Here is a 16572-nt window from a genome sequence, read left to right on the forward strand (position 1 = left end):
ATGAGTATTTATAGGTAATATGCACACTGTATCTTTATGATGCTATTTATCTTTACTTGTCTAGGAGGGACAGTCCTGTGTTAAAATTCCTACAAAGTGATCCCAGGTGGAATGAGGCTGTATTTAAACTTATTTGCACTGACAAAATAAATAGGCACAGAAGGGCCCACTACATCCTAGTTAGCTTGTCTCCTGTGAAGCCTTCTCTTTAGGGCCTGGGGAGAATGGCCTAGACAAGTTCATCTTCTAATTGGAACTATGACAAACCTGAAAGTCATCTTTTATTCCATGGTGAATTTCAGGCCACATCAGTTTTTATTCATCTTTATTAACTTCTTACACAATATGAGACCTTTTGTTGGGTTTTTACCTGCTAAGAGGGCCCCAAGTATTTGTACCAGAATTTAACCTGCTATAAATAGGATGTGGTTCCTCTTGACTTTTGGCCTTGGGTGTCTGTGGCCAGGTTGGTGGATGACTGGTTATAGCAGCAAGGCTGGGACCCCGTGCCTGGGCCGAGACACTGCACCCTGAGGGAATGAGGAGTCTGGTGGCTGGTTCCTTGTTTCCTCATTCGCATTTCCCCTTCTCTCTCTCTTTAAAAAAGCCCTATGATCTACTTATTCTCTGCTGGAGAGACTATCAATTGTTACAACTTTCTATATGAATTTAGAAATTTGGTAAAAAGCCTTTTGCCTATCTCTTGGCTCAGAAATTCCGTCAATAGAATTTATGCCAAATAAATAATCAGGCAACTGTTTAGTGGTGATTGTACCAAGATGTTTGTCTCCATCCATTTCTTATTTCTAATAAGAAAATATTAGCAATCATCTATATGTCCACCAACAAAGGATTGGGACATTATATAATGGAATACTAAGCAGTCATTAAAAATGATGATGCAAATCTATATTTATTGGCAGGAAAGAAATTCACAGAATAGTGTTAAACGTCAAAAGTTAGGCAGCACTGCTCAGCGTGAGCTGCTGATGGTGCTGCCTGGGAGAGCCATGACCACTTTTCTGCTTGGACCACACTCAGCTTCAAAGTTCTTCCATCAAATCAGATAACCTCACTCGAGTTTGTGGCCTCATCTGAGAGGCCTCAATGCAGGGAGCCAAAATAGTTTCTCTGCCAGAATGCTTTAATTCTCCACATGGCACAAAATATTTTCCCGGGTATGCAGAAGAAATTCCTGGCGAATCCACACAGAAACTTTCTGAAGTAGCAAAGGAGTGCAGCATGGATCTTATTGGAGGGTCCATTCCTGAAGAGGATGCTGGGAAATTATATAACACCTGTGCTGCGTTTGGGCCTGATGGAAATTTACTGGTGAAGTACAGAAAGATTCCTCTGTTTGACATTGATGTTCCCGGAAAAATTAAATTTCAAGAATCTCAGATATTGAGTCCTGGTATAGTTTCTCCGCATTTGATACTCCTTACTGCAGAGTGGGCCTGGGCATCTGCTATGACATCTGCTTTGCAGAGCTTGCACAAATCTGCACACAGAGAGGCTGCCAGCTGTTGTGTGTCCTGGAGCTTTTCATCTGACCACTGGACCAGCCCACTGCGAGGTGCTTCAGCGAGACTGGGCTGTTCATAGTCAGGTGTGTGTGGTCACGGCCTCTCCAGCCCAGGATGCGCAAGCCTCCTGTGCTACCTGGGGACACAGCACCATTGTGAACCCCTGGGGTGAGGTCCTAGCCAAAGCCAGGTTCAAAAATGAACCTGAAGGAGTGAGCTGAAATATGCCAGCAAATCCCCTTTCTCAGCCATCACACCTCTAGGCAGTGGAGATGAAAAAGCCCTAAGGTGCATATTTTCGATATGTCATGGAATAGGAAGATGGGATTCTGCAACATAATCAACCTGCTACTGATTTATCTAATGGAGATTTTTTTTTTTTTTTTACTTTCAGCCATTTCCCTTCTTGGAAGCTCTCAACTGAGATGTTGGAGCCTTTGCACACTGATAGTCTCCACACCATGTTAAATAGTTAAAAGCGTGCAGGGTCACGTACAAAGACTTGGGCTGGCATTGAAGAACAGAAGGAAAGGGTGCTGGCTCTAAAGCTTCTTCTGTACTTCAGTTGCCTGAGGGTTCTTAGTGAAAGTATCAGATCTTGGTATTTTGGTGGTTGATTCATCTAATACAAATATATTTTTACCCCACTTGCTGGTGTTAGAACTCATTATCTAGAAAATGTTGTCTGGAGCTACTCTTCTAAGTAGTACCTTAAAAGTTAAATTTTTTGGCTCCGTAAGTAGCTATGGGGGCAACAAGATAGAATTCCTTGGTGATTACCAGAGGAGGTGACAACCCCGCTCCTCATAACAACTCTTTGGGCTCTGTAAATTCAAGATGGAACTAATGATTCAACCTCAGACTCTCCCCATCTTGGGGAAAAAGCTGGGTCAACAATGAGGCCCATGGCAGAATGGCAGTGATGACAGTTGGAGAAGTCAACTAAAGATTTTCTTGATAGTGGTGAGTGTCTGCAAATCTCACCGTTATCTTTCTGCTTTACTCTCTAGTAATGCTTTCTAGTTCCATAGATAAAGGCAAGACTTCCCCTTCATTGTCAATCCTCACTTAAGTCATCCTCAAATTTTTTGGTCTCAAGATCCTTTTGGACTATTAAAAATTAAGGATTACAGTGAGCTGTTGTTTGTGTAGATTATGGCTAGTGTAAAGCTGGTTAATGTTTAACAACCAGCTGTCTGAAAAAAAAAAAGCTATAGGTGTCACACATGCATCTCCTATCTGACAGAGGATTGCCCTTGCCCTGCCCTTCTCAGACACCCGTTCTCATAACACCCTGGAAGCATTGCTGAGCTTTGGCTGCTACAACCTTGAGCGCAGCCTGCCCCAAGCACATCTTGTGTCAAGAAAAGAGCACACAGCAAGATGACTTACCCTCAAGTCCCTGGAACTTAGCCACCTTTGTTCCTCAACCATATCTAACCTGTAGAGCAGTTGCCATAGGCGCAGATAGAATCAGGCGAACTTCTTGCTGCCTCCCAGTACTTCAGTTCCCCTAATAAATGCTTTCAGATTAATCACCCTGGCATTTAGTTCCTCTTTCTTCAGAATCTCAACTGACCCCATTATGGGATGGTTTGGGGCTATCCCAGAGAGTCTTCCCTATTTCTTCTTTTGGAATGAGTCTTTCTTCAGGTTTAGCAGGACACAATGTTATCATTTGCCAATTTCTGTGACTTAAATACTTGGGCTGTGATGGAGGTGAAGCTATCGCCATGACATCTCTAAAGCTGGAGTTGGGAACAGATGTGCACAGTCAACTCTTGTGAGCCACTGCAGTCCTGCTCTAGCATACCTCTGGTTCTCTATATACATATTTACCATAATTGAAAGTGAAATAGAAAATTTTAAAACAAAAAAATAAAATACATGAGCACACATTCCATTAGTTTTAAGAGTGATGACACAATTATGTACCATTTAACCTCTGGAAAACAGCACTGTGTACTTAGAAGGAAAGTGAAAAAGGCAATGACTTTTATTTTAATTAAGTGTATAATTTGGTAAAATTTCGTAAAATCTGTATACACCCATGAAACAACTACAGTCAAGATAATGAACATCTCTTCCACCACCCCCCAAAAGTCTTCTTGTGTTCTTTTATAATTCCTCAGGTCGTTCCTCCTGTCCCCAGACAACCACTGATCTGCTTTGTCACTGTAGGTTAGTTTGAAGTTTTTAGAATTATATATAAATGGAGCCATTGGGTATGTATATTTTTTTGTCTTCTTTCACTGAGGATAATTATTTGAAGATTCAGCCATGTTGTGTGCATCAGAAATTTGTTATTCTTATTGCTTAGGAGCATCCCATTGTATGGATATACCATAATTTGTTTATCCAGTCACCTGTTGATGAACATTTGGCTTGTTTCGTTTTTGGTTATTACAAATAAAGCAGCTAAGGGAAAAAAAGTTCGTTTTACCAGGGCCTCTTAGAGGTCAACAGGGTCCAGGCCCTTTCTACCAGTTCTGGTTATATAAAAAGAAATCTTTCAAGAAAGGAAGAAATGCCCCAAAAAATGTTCATAAGAGTTGGGGCATATTTTAAATGTTTACATGGAACAAATTATGACTCACACACACACAACATACTGACTATAGTTTTTCATTTGGAGGCAACGTTAGGGATCTGAATTGGAGGCCCTGCTTGAACAAGCGACCCTCCTGCTTCCCTAAGTGCCAGGCCTTGGACGGGATTTCACGTTTTGAAAAAATAAATACCTTAAAAACTATATATATCCATAGAAAAAAATTCGGGAAAGAGATTGACCAAATATTAACAAATGCCTACCACCACCCATCAACCTTAGGAGAGGAAACAGGGAGTTACAGGGTTTTACCTGTTTTTATTTTTTTCTTATTTTCTTATTTTCTAATTTTTCTACCAGGAGTTTGTGTTACAGAGACTAAAGGAAGGAAAGAAAGGGGGAAAAGGAAGAAAGAAAGGAAGAAATGAAACGATTCTCCCGTGGTGTGGGGATGAGAGCAGCAGGTGAACCAGGGCAGTCTGAGGAGGGAGGGGCCCTGGCACTTCTTGTTGGGCCTAGGGCTGGTTTTGAAGGTCGGGGTGCTGGGAGCACAACCCCATCCTCACTGGGCCCTGTGGCAGGCAGAGCCTCAGCAGGTCAGCTTGTGTAAAAACTGCACGGTTGACCCAGGTTTCTGGAGGGGCCTGGAGCAATGAAGCAGCCGCATCCTAACACTTCCTCGGGGCCCACTCCTAAGCGGCAGGGCTCCCCACGCCCAGCATGTTTGTTCTCAAGCACTGCAACTTTGGGGTTAAAAATAACCCTTGGTTCAGCCTGGCTGGTCTCTCCACTCTGGTGGCAGAAATGGGGACAATGCAGCAGGCTTGGTAGTTGTCAGCCTGGATTCTTCTTTTTACCACCATATTCCCCTGCTCAGCTAGCCACCCTGCTTTAGGACCTCTTGATAAGCAGTGTCCACCGGGTAGGAAAGTTACAAAACCTCACCAGGAACAGCAACGCTGGTGCCACTGAAACAAAAACAGAGAGAGCTTGCGAGAAGTTGACAGGCCCCTTATCAACCACCAGGCGCCATAAAAATATGGGTGCTGCTGCAGCATGAGGCAGGATTTAAAGGGTGCCACAAGGCTCTGTTTGGTCCCAAATAGCTCTACAAGTTAGAAATTCTACCGTTAGAATTATTCCGTTCAGACTGAAAAATTGTACCCCCAAAAGACCCATGTTAAAATGTCCAGGGAGAGTTGGTGCTGGTAATTAGAAGATACCCAGGTTACTTCAGATCCTTGCCATTTTAAAAGGCCTTTACTGCTGCAGGACCTGGCTTTGTTCTGTCCTTGTGGATAAGGATCTGCAGGTGGGGATTATCAGGATGGTTATTAGAGGATTATTAGGATGATTATTAGGGGATTATTAGAGAAAATAGCTTCAGAGAAATGAAGTCAGAGTCGCAGCTGGGATTAGAAGCCATTGTTCCTCCCACGAGTGCCAGTCAATGATCAGATTAGCTGTTTATCTGACACTGAGGAGGAGAGTGGAGGGAAGAGAGCAAGAGCGACTTGGGGAGATTCCCCCCCACCCCGCTGTAGGAGGGTGGCTGGGGGAGAAGGGTTTAGAAGTCAAAGGCGCGCCTTTTCCCCAGGCTCATCCTGCTTCACAGCCAACAGGGAAAAAGCTGCTGGAGCTACAGCTCCTACCTCTGGGATGGCAACTGGAGCTCCAGCTGTGACTGTTTCAGGAGAGTTGCCTAGAGCACTGTGTTGAGAAACATACATGGTCGGTTATTGACGTCAGCCAGGGAAGGTCATGACGAGACATGCGTTTCAATTGTTCGCCAACCCTGTCCTGAAACCCCAGAGTAAGGGTGATGACGGGAGTGGCCCTGTGGCATAGGGGGTGGAGGGGCAGACCACAAAACCAGACTCTTCTTGCCTTGATAGCAAGAAGGCTGCTCAGAAAGCTGGATGCCTCTAGCAGGTGTCGCAGAACACAATTTAATCAACTCTCCCACCTGGAGGATGAGTCACTGTGCTCATGTGATCCCCACTTGGAAGCCTGTGAATTAACCACTTTAGAAACAAGATGTCACATCAAACCAAGAAAGCAGCCTGGATGTGGCAGCTGCATTTCTTTGGTCACTGATGTTTTCCAGAGAGCAGTGTGGAGAAGGAACGGGATGGACAAGCTGAGAAGATGCTCTAACAGTTGACACACATGGAGCCTTCCCGCCGGTGCCACAGGAGCCCTTCGGCACGGGCGGGAAGGCTCCATGTGCTCTTGGGAAGTGGTCCTCGTGGCCCCTGAGGGTTTCTAGGAGGCTGGACAAGCAGATGGACGGGATAGATCCCATAGCTCCAGAACTTGAGATCCTTGTGGGAAAACAGGCAGCTGAACAGTGAGCATGACCTAGCCATCACTTCCCCTAATAAATGTCCTCTTATTGCCAACACTGAGGCCCTGCCTGTCCTGCTTTCCTGTCTCCATTCGCCAGCAGGGCCTCTTGCTGTTTAGTAGGCCTTCTCTGCCTCGCTTGCTCTCCTAACACCCTACACAGGCTTATTCCCAACCTCGCCTATCTCAAGCCTCCAAACTCACTCCCTTCCATCCCCTCCCCCAATGATCTCAACTCCCTTTATTGTGAAGCAAAGCTCTCAGGCTAGAGCTCCCTCATCTTTCTTCTTTGACTATGTTCATCTTCTCTAGCCTACTACTGTGAAGGCTTGTCTTCCTCCTTTCCAATTATTTTCCCCTACCTTCCACCCCATCTACCTATCGTTCACTCCCTCCCCAGGATTTTCAGTCACTTTCTCTCTCCAAGGTCACTGTCCTGCTCCCGAGAACTCCCCTGGCCTGCTCCAATGTTGTCTCACACCTTGGGCCTTTAGGAGCCACCTCCAATGCCTCCTGTCCTTTCAATGCCAAACATGGTGTGTTTCTGGCCTAGGTGGGTTGGTTGGTTGGTTGATCGCTGCAAAAGCCCCCTCCACCTTCCTGCCCCCAAGCATCCTTACTCTGCCTTTGGGCCCAACACAAAGGGCTCCTTATCACTGACACCCTTGGTTCTGGCAGGGCCTGGAGTCTCTTCCCTCCAGCCCACAGGAGCTCACCTGCCTTTTCCCCTGTTCTCATGCCTCTCAGGACCTCAGACTCTGGGTGTGCCCTGAACCCTGAGCAGGCCTCACTTTCAGAATCAAGAGCGCAGTGGAGCCCATGGGGGACCCAGGCACCACAAGGCCTCTGTCTCCTGTGTCAAGGGGTAATGGGAATACCTCCCTCACAGGGTTATTGTAAAGGCCACAGGAGAGCAATACATGTAACATGCCTAGCATAGTGCTGGACACATATCAGTGCTCAATAGAGGATAGTGATTTTTAATGATCCTGAAGGCCTAGTGCACCCTCCCATACCCCTGGTAAAGGGCAGCTCAGGACCTCATTAGGAAGCCAGTTCACTGTCAGATGTAACCATACTTTTTAACATGCTTTCCTTTATTTATTTAACGTTGACATAGTGTACAGTGTGTGTAAGACACTCTCAACAGCTTTACAAATTTAATTTAATCCTCATGTCAACATCATGAGGTAGATAACTTTTATTATCCCTATTTTACAGAAGAAGAAACAGAGAAAAACATAGAAGCAGCAGCACAGACAGATTAAGTAAGTGGCTTGAGGTCACCAAGCTGGGGAGTGGCAGAGTCAGGATTTGAACCCAGGTAGATGACTCCAGAATTCTTACATTTAACTCTGCGTACAGCTGTCTATAAGGCTGAGCTTAAAAAAGAAATAAATTGGGGAGGAAAAAAAAGGGGGGGGGTGGATTAATTCCTGCTCATGGGAGTATTCTGAGGTAACCCTGATTTCAGTAAGGTCCAGATTCTGAATCTTTATTTACCTTTGTTTGTTTTTTTCATTTGCTCTTTTTAAGAATACCTTGTATGTGCTGGACAGTTTCATGTGCTGAGGCTCAGCGGTGAACCAGAGAGACACAGCCCTGCTGGCGCTCTGCTGCCAGGACTTTGAGCAGCTGACAGTGCCTGGCCCACTTGAAGCTCAGCAGGGCTCTGAGGAATAGAGCAGGGCTCTGAGGAATAGAGCACCCCGCCTCCTGGGTGGCCCTGCCCTCAGAGGGATTACAGCAGGAACGCCAAGTTTCGCTAGAGGACGCCGTTCAAAGAGTCACCTGGGGACCCCACTGAGTGCGTGATTAGGGTTGTTCAGGGAATTCTAGAGGGTTCTAGACCCTGCCTAGCTGCGGTTCCTCCGAGCCCGTACCAGGGCCAGGTCCCCTCCTCAGTACAACACACTGTGGCCACCCTGACTACTGGGTCCCTGGGGGAACTTCACGGGGAGGCCCTGGGCTCCCCCTTTGGGCTCCTGACCTGCCAGCCCAGCGCTGGCCCCTCCCTCTCGAGTCCTGCCCTGAGAACACGACTCCTTCACCCCTCAGGTCTGTACTCTCTTCTGCCTAATTTCTAAGTTCTGGAGAATTCTTCTCGACAGTATCGTGTGTCACTATTTGAGATTATCTTGTATATTTATTTATTGTTGACCTCAATCTACTAGAATAAAAATTCCATGAAGGCATGCATTCTGCCTATCTTGATGACTACTGTATCCCCAGAGTCTACTTCAGGTCCTGGCACAAAGTAGTGTTCAATAAATACTTATTGAATAAATGAATATAAGATGTTATATAATCAAAAGTTATATAATTTTACCAGCAGCCGCTTGCCGAGTACTTGTTCTGTGCCTGACATTGCTCTGAGTACTTTATATAAATAAAAGCATTTTACACACAACAACTCTACAGAGTAGATAGCTTCGTTATTCTCATTTTATAGTTAAAGGAATGAAGTACATAGAAGTTAAGTAAACTGCCCAAGGGCACACAGCTAGTGAGCATGAGAGCTGGGATTGGAATTGTGGTCGTAACCATGGGTACACTGTATAGTCCGAGTTCCACATACTGTGTGGGTTTTCAAGCAGGGGCAATCCATCTGGTCTGGAGAAGTCCAGGAAGACTTCCTAGAGGAGTTGGGTTGTGAGCCAGACACCCTGTCACGCAGCGAGGGCCAGTTGTGCCGGCCCTCTGCTGTGGCTGCTGTGCTTGACACATTCTTCTCCAATTCCCTGACGCTAGCACCCACACCCAGACCTGGAGCGCGTTGTCGGGGGGCGGGGGTCAGAAGGCTACAGGAGGAAGGCAGACGCTTCTCTGGCCTAAGTTTTAGGGGTAGCGGGTCTCACTGGCCTGGGTCCTCCCCTGACCTGCGGTGGCCTGGCAACTCTGCGGGAGGGGGGTTGGCTGGTGGCACCTGTGCTCAGAACAGCCCCGCCACTGCCCCTTGGCAGCACCAGCAGCTCGCACAGCAGGCCGGCGCCGGCGGGCTGTGCGCGGAGGCCGGAGGGCAGGGCGGCGCGGGGAGGCCGCGCTCAGCAGTCGGCACCGCGCGGGGGACGCGGCCCTGGAGCCTGCAGCGCCCCGCCAGGAGCGTGCCCGCCGCTCCTGAGGGAAGCCTTTTCCCTTGCTTTCTGATTCAAGCCAGCAAGAGGCGATGTCACTTCAGAGGCTTCCAAGTTGGCGCGCTCGAAGTATTTATTCAGCTACTGCGGCTGTGGGACCGCCCAGACCTGCCCCCAAACAGGCGTCCGGCAGGCCCAGCCAGCGGAGAATTCAGGACATTCGGGGTCTCAAGCGAACAATTTCTTTTAGAACAAAAAGCAAAAAGCCCTGTGACTTTAATTGCAAAATACGAGGTATTTCTGTGTGGGTGGGGGGGAGTGTGTGCTTATACGGTGCCCCCAGTCCTAAAAGGGATTTGCGGCAAGGCTGGGAAGGCCCTGCTTCTGCTCGCGAGGTACCAGGGGGCAAGATCGGGCGTTCCCACAAGCTTCTGAAGGAGGAGGTGTGGACCAAGTAGCTTCCCCGAGGCAGATTTGGTAAACTGAAATCTTTGCGGCTTAAATCCTGTCTCCTATTCTCTGTTACTGCGGCTCACTCTTTAAAAATACTGAAACTGGTGAAGACAAAGGTTATTGTGTCTATCGATTCTGTTAGTTTAAAGGGGCAGCAAATCTGCTTTTCAGCACCAGGCATTATTTCCTCCACTTTGCAGATAAGGAACTGAGTCACAAAGTCAAATGTCCTCATTGGCTTCTTCGGAACAGAAAAACCTGAGCCCTTTTCACTCTCCTTTCACGTCAAAGGAGAAAGGGCTATTTGCGCTAACCGCCACTCTCTCCCACCCCCATCGAGGGAGCTGCTGATCCCTGCAGGGGCTCACCAGGAAAGCACGGCTGAGCTGCCAGTAAAAACCCCAGAAGCGCCTGAGTAAGAAGCAGTTTGTGGGGAGGGAGGAGGGAGGAAGTGCCAGAACTGGTCTAGAGGCTGCGGGGAGCCGGTGCTGACCCAGGCGTGGGTCAGCTGTGCCTGTAGACCTGGCAGCCCAGGCCACAGAGCCGGAGGGGGTGCTCCCAGGGAGCCCCAGAGCTGGCAAGGCACCAGCTCAGCTCTGTGCCCCAGAGCCCAGCCCTGTGAGCGCTAACATTCCCCGCACAGCTCGTCCTGGGAGCCACCCGCAGCCGTGGTGTGGCTCTCCTTTCCACCCACCCACCCCCCTCGCTGGATGGAGCTAGGCAAGTACTTTCTGAACTTTCGACTCAGGGAACAAGGACTCCTGTCACCGGCCTGTTTCTTTCCCTCCCTGCAGTCTGCTTCATGTGACCTTGCGGCCCCAGTCCTGTCCTCTGTGGCCTGTACTCTGTGCAAAGAGTTTTCTGGACACAGATTTCTCATCTGCTTGGTTCCCCATTAGCTCAGGATTCCCTCAGCTCTTGGAGTCTCGGTGATGGAACTCGGGGTTTCCCTCAGAAAGCAACAAGCAAACCCAAATGAGACAGAAGCTTGTCGAATCTTGGCGTCTTCTACATGTCTTCTCAGCTTTGAGGTCAGAGGCAAGCAGGGCCAGCTCAGAAGGGCCCAGCACCTGGTTTAATGCTCTGCTGTCACAGTCCTGAAATTGTTCATAATTTGATCTTTGGACATACGTATTTTAAGTGAAGTCCGATGGACAATGGCGCACACAGGCGAGGAGAGGATATGGTGCAATATGCATGCCCCCTGTTCCTTGCTGCTGCACTTGCGTGGAGCATTCGTCATGCCACGAGCACAGAATTCCAGAGGACCCGTGGCTCTTGGGAGTTTGGCAAGACTCAAAGCGAGTGCAAGGTAAGTGTGCTCTGTCCATGCTAAGAGGGACGCTGACAACCGCCAAGAGGTCACGCTAACCATGAAAACAAACCTGCTTCAAACGCAGAGAAAAGGCAACGATGTTTAATGAAGAAGGAGCATCCAGGGAATCCAACCACATCCCTCCCTACTCCTGTTACTTCCTGTATTAGCCAAACACTTAAGCTGAAAATGATTTGGTGATTCCACATGACTTAAATGCTCTTATTTGCATTTAAAACTGGCATTGAACAATGTAAAAGAAAAACAAACTTCGTGCTAATAGTTTAAAATGTTAATTCTTCTTTACTCAGAATCACATTAAGTAGCAAATAAAAAACACCAACAAAGTCTCGAGAGAGGCCGTGGAAGAAAGGGAAAAGGTTTGTATTTTAGTTCCATTAAGGGTACTTTCCCTTACTTTTTGCATAAGGATTCCTCATTTTCATTTTGCACAGGGCCCTGGAAATTATGATTGTCTGCTCTAGAGTCACTGCTGGAGGCAGAAACTTGCTTGGCCCTTGGAGATGTGCAACCTTGGGCTCTCTTCACCAGTCTTAGTCCCAGTTTCCCACCCAGAAAATGGAGACAGTGGGTCACAGAGTTGTTATGGGCTAAAGTAAGTAGCAATAAGGGCAGCCGAACGCTGTTGACCGCTTGGTATGTAAGTACTTTATTCCTTGCTCTCAACTCAGTCCTCACAACAAACCCTACATTGTAGGTACTATCTTCCACTATAGTGGATTTCTGGGTATTTTTAGCCCTCATTAACCATTCACACCCAGAGGGCCTTGGCCAAGCTGTCTTCAAGTTAAATGCTCAAGGGTTCAGCGCCCCCTTAGAGCACCAGGAGCCCTGGAGAAAGACAGACCTCACCCCAAACTTCCCCCCTCCCCCACACTAGTCTTGTGGCCCCTCAGGCTCCAGTGTGGGGCCAGGGCCTGTGTGACTGAGGAGAGCCAGCCCTGGCCAGTGCCTTGCTCAATGAAAAGTGCCTTCAAAGGGCCAAGAAAGCTGGCACTGGGCCTGGCAGACTGCATACAAACACCATGGGGTGGGGTGGGTAGTGGTAGGCAGGGGCTCATCCCCCCAGGCTAGGGAGATTGGCTCTGGTTTGGCTGGCCTCACATCAGGCCTCCACAAGGAAGATGATGGTTTTTCCATAACCTGGGGCAAACCCTTCTTTTCTGCCTTCTTTCCTTCCCCACGCGTATTTCCTTTGTCCCTGCCCACTCTCCTTGTCACAAATGTAACTTATTTATCTAGAGTCACAGATTTATAACTCCACAGTGGGTTCCATTTTCTCTAACAAGGAAAACTAATGACTCAGATAAATATGAGCATAAAGAGGATAATGACAATACCAAGATACAGAAACTTAAGAGATGCCCCTTAAATGATATCGTTGTTGCATTGGTGTGTGCTTCAAGAAGGCTTCTCATTACTTTACTTGGTCCTCATAAAAATCCTGAGGTATTTTCAAAACAGATCTGTGTTTGATGGACATGGAGTGTGTTTATATACAATTTTAAAAATAAACCCTGAGGTAGGTGGGGCTACAACAGTCTCACTGGGAAAAGAAGCCACTGAGGCACAGAGAGCCAGCTACCCAAGATGATCCAGCCAACATGCAGCAGGGTCAGGGTGGAAACCCAGCTCTTCGCCCTCTCTGGGCCCATAACCCACCTCAGGGGAGGTATATGGCAAGGCCATGAGCACTGTGGGCAACGCATTTCTGAATTCCCCCTGCCTCAGCAACAGTGGACATAAGCTTTCTATTTGGGGCAACTTGAGAGCAGCCCTTTCATTTGGAAAGCAAACACTGGGATCAGATTAAGATCTAAGCCATGACTTAATTCTTTCCCAGATGTCAAACAGCAATTAAAATAAGGCACTTGTCTGTAAAATAAATAAAGCCCAGCCAGCTATTCTGTGTCAAAGGAACAGAGCCAAGGCAATATACTTGTTTGGGGTTTCAAGGTCCCTTCTGTCCTTGGGAAAAAAAATCCCTGTGATAGAGAAAGGGTTGTCTTCTCCATGGAGACTGGAATATGAGCTCAAGGAGAAGGGGACTTCGCTGGCCTTGCTCACTGCTATATCCTCATGTCTGGAATAGTGTCTGGCACATAGTAGGTGCTCAATTACTAAGCTATCCAAGTGGATGGAGAAGGAACCTGCATTTAGGGAGTTTCTCCTCTGTGTGGCACTCTGCAGTCATCATCCCATTTAATCCTCATGAGAGCTCTCTGAGGTGGGGGGAGCTTTGTAGGCAGGGAATCTGAACCTTGGACAGGTTAAATGTCTTGCTCAAAGTAATGCACCTAATAAAATTTATAACTGACAGGACTGGGACTCAAACCCAGGCTCTCGCTGATTCTAGGTTCCCTCCTTCCCTCACTGAGCCACACCAATAACCCACTAATGCCCTTAAAGATTCATGTGTTGGCTGCACTCAACCCTCCTTTAATACCCAGGGCGGCCAGCTGTGTGTGATGCTAACTGTGCAATACAAGGTGGCCTGGATTCCAAAGGCAGATACAAGTGAAGGACACGTTAGTGCATTCATACACACACACACTCACACACAGAGCCCACAAGTGCATGCAAGATTCTTAAAATTTAGCGCACATTAGTTCTGAAAATAGAAATCATATAATATTCATCTTAGTATCCTCAGGAGCTGACACAGTTCCTGACACATGGTAGGTTCCTAATATACACTTGTTGGAAGAATGTATTGGATTTTTTCAAACATACTGCATTGAATGACATGAGGCTTATAAGGAAGACTCACCCAGCACTGACTAGGGAGGAGAATAAAAATGATCCTTCATAATGCTTTTTCACGTTTAGCTTCCAAAGTTTCCTTCGGTGCTTTATCTTATTTGGTCTCGAATCCAAGGGGTAGGCAGAGGTCATCCCCATGTAATAGGCAAAAAAACTAAAGCAAAGTGTGCACTCTGGCCAAGGACCTGAGAGAGCTTGCACATTGGAGGAAGAACCAAAACCAGACCCTGGCGTTGTCAGTCCTTCCCAGCACCCCTTGCTTTGGCCACCTTCTCCTCTCGCCATTTGCATTTGGTCAGTCTTTCCTTGTACCTCTATGATAGGAAAGCTTTTAAGAGACCAAAAGATGCTGCTTTTTTTTTTTCCTAAATAGTTTTATTGAGGTATATTCACATATAGTACAGTCTATTTCAAATGTACAATCAGCGACTGAATATAATCACAGAGCTGTACATTCATTACCACAATCAATTTTGGAACATTTTCATTACTCCAAATAGAAAATCTCCCTACCCCTTAGAAGTCACCTTTCAATCCCTATATCTTTCCCCACCTGATTCCATCTCTATAAATCTGATTCCATCTCTATAAATTTACATTTTCTATGAATGGAATAAAGCTATGTGTAATACTTTGTATCTGGTTTCTTTCGCTAGTGTAATATGTTTTAAAATTATTGTAATTGGTTTTAATTAGAGAAGTTGTAAGTTTACAGAAAAAGTCATGTAAAAAAATAACACTTTCCCATATAACCCCCATTGTTGACACTGCCTTATTGTGGTACCTTTTACAATTGATGAAAGAATATTAACATATTACTGTTAACTACGTTAAGTATATGTATTTTAAGTATTTATCCCTCCCATCAGATGGTTACCTTGTCTGTTTGCTCATTGTTTTTGCTTGTTGTTTGTGCTTGTTGTCTGCTCATTATTTTTGCTTGTTGTTTTTGCCCATTGTCTACTCATTGTTCTTGCTCAATGTATGCTCATTGTCTGCTGGCTGCTTTTGCTTTTCTCAAGATTTATTTTTATTTATTTATTTCTCCCCCAACCCCTGTTGTTTGCACTTGCTGTCTGTTTGTTGTGTGTTCTCTGTGTCTGCTCAACTTTTTGGAGGCACCAGGAACTGAACCCAGGACCTCCCATGTGAGTGGGGGACACACAATTGCACGAGCTACCTCCATTCCTAGATGTTTGTGTCTCTCATTGTGTTTCCTCATCGGGTCATCTCATTGCATCACCTTGTTGCATCAGCTCTCATGCCAGCCCATTGCGTCAGCTCACTATCTTGCTTGTCTTCTTTAGGAGGCATCAGGAACCGAATCTGGGACCTCCCATATGGTAGACAGGTGCCCAAATGCTTCAGCCATATCCACTTCCCTCGTTGTTTGTTTTGTCTTCTTTAGGAGGCACCAGGAACCAAAGCCAGGACCTTCCATGTGGGAGGTGGGTGCTCAACTGCTCAAGCCATATCAGCTCCCCAAGAGTACTTTTTTAAGATGCCTTATCTTTAATCCTCACAGCAAACATCACATATAGACTCCCAAAGCATTTCTATAGTCACATAGAAGCTACTTCTAAAAACAGAATCAGCAAGATAAGTTTCAAATAGAGAAGGATTAGAACTCTAGGAAATTTCCTTGTTTTCTTCTTTTTTTAATTAAAAAGCAGGATGTGTGTATGTGTAGTGTGTGTGTATATACACAGAGAATACCCCATAATGCTGAAAAAACCTACTTCACAGAGACATTCCTGGCAGAAGGCAGCTTGCAGATCTTAGGACCTAGGTGGGGAGAAAACATGCAGCTGTTAATCTGCCGCCCTGCTAGAATGTGAATTGGCAACTCCAGAGGTCAGGTTGAAAATGACTCTCTCTCAAGTGTATTTTCCAGACAGCTCATGTTACCCGGTACAACTTTGATTGCTCTACAGCCTGTTATGTACCAGCCCCAGGCACGTGGGTGCCATGGTGGAGCGGTGTTAAATGCCTTTCTAAAATAAGCTCACTTCGATTTTTTTATTTTTTTGGAGGTTCCGTGGTTTGAACCCGAGACCTCATATATGCAAAGTAGGCACTCAACGACTGAGCTACACCTGCTCCACTCACTCAGATTTTATGTGCAAAGGAGCTGGGAGGTGAACTTGGAGGTGAAAAGGCTTCCTGTCCCTGGCATGAAGCTCATTCACAGGAGGAGAGGGCTCCCGTTCACGCAAGAGGGACAGATTCCCAGCTGATAGGCTTTGGACTGACACGACTATGTCCCAAGTGACCCCCCTCCTTTCCTGCCCCACACCGGGGCGGTGCTGCCCGTGTTCCAATCCTTATGAGGTTTTTGTAAAATGACATCATTTTCCTGTGAGTCTGCCAAGTTTTACGCATGTCAAAGAATTATGGGGCCAAGAATCATTCTGGCAATCATGATGCTTGTCAAAAAGTGGGACTATTTTACCAAAGAGAAAGAGGACGGATGTGTAGAATGAAGGTACAGAGATGAGAGAATAAATATTAATATTTAGCTGCCCT

At 46.5% G+C, this 16572-nt stretch overlaps 1 long non-coding RNA gene and 1 pseudogene across 1 annotated transcript; both read left to right on the plus strand.

Annotated features, from left to right (window-relative positions):
- Window positions 1-258: 258 nt before the first annotated feature.
- LOC101438942 (omega-amidase NIT2 pseudogene) lies at window positions 259-2166 on the plus strand (annotated as a pseudogene).
- Window positions 2167-4269: 2103 nt separating this feature from the next.
- LOC111766840 (uncharacterized) lies at window positions 4270-8619 on the plus strand. The gene is made up of 3 exons (XR_002798792.2): window positions 4270-4538; window positions 7642-7688; window positions 7957-8619. It is a non-coding gene; the product is annotated as an uncharacterized lncRNA (long non-coding RNA).
- The last annotated feature ends 7953 nt before the right edge of the window (window positions 8620-16572 follow it).

The sequence above is a fragment of the Dasypus novemcinctus genome, chromosome 3 (genome assembly GCF_030445035.2).
Source record: "Dasypus novemcinctus isolate mDasNov1 chromosome 3, mDasNov1.1.hap2, whole genome shotgun sequence".
NCBI classification, from domain to species: Eukaryota; Metazoa; Chordata; class Mammalia; order Cingulata; family Dasypodidae; genus Dasypus; species Dasypus novemcinctus.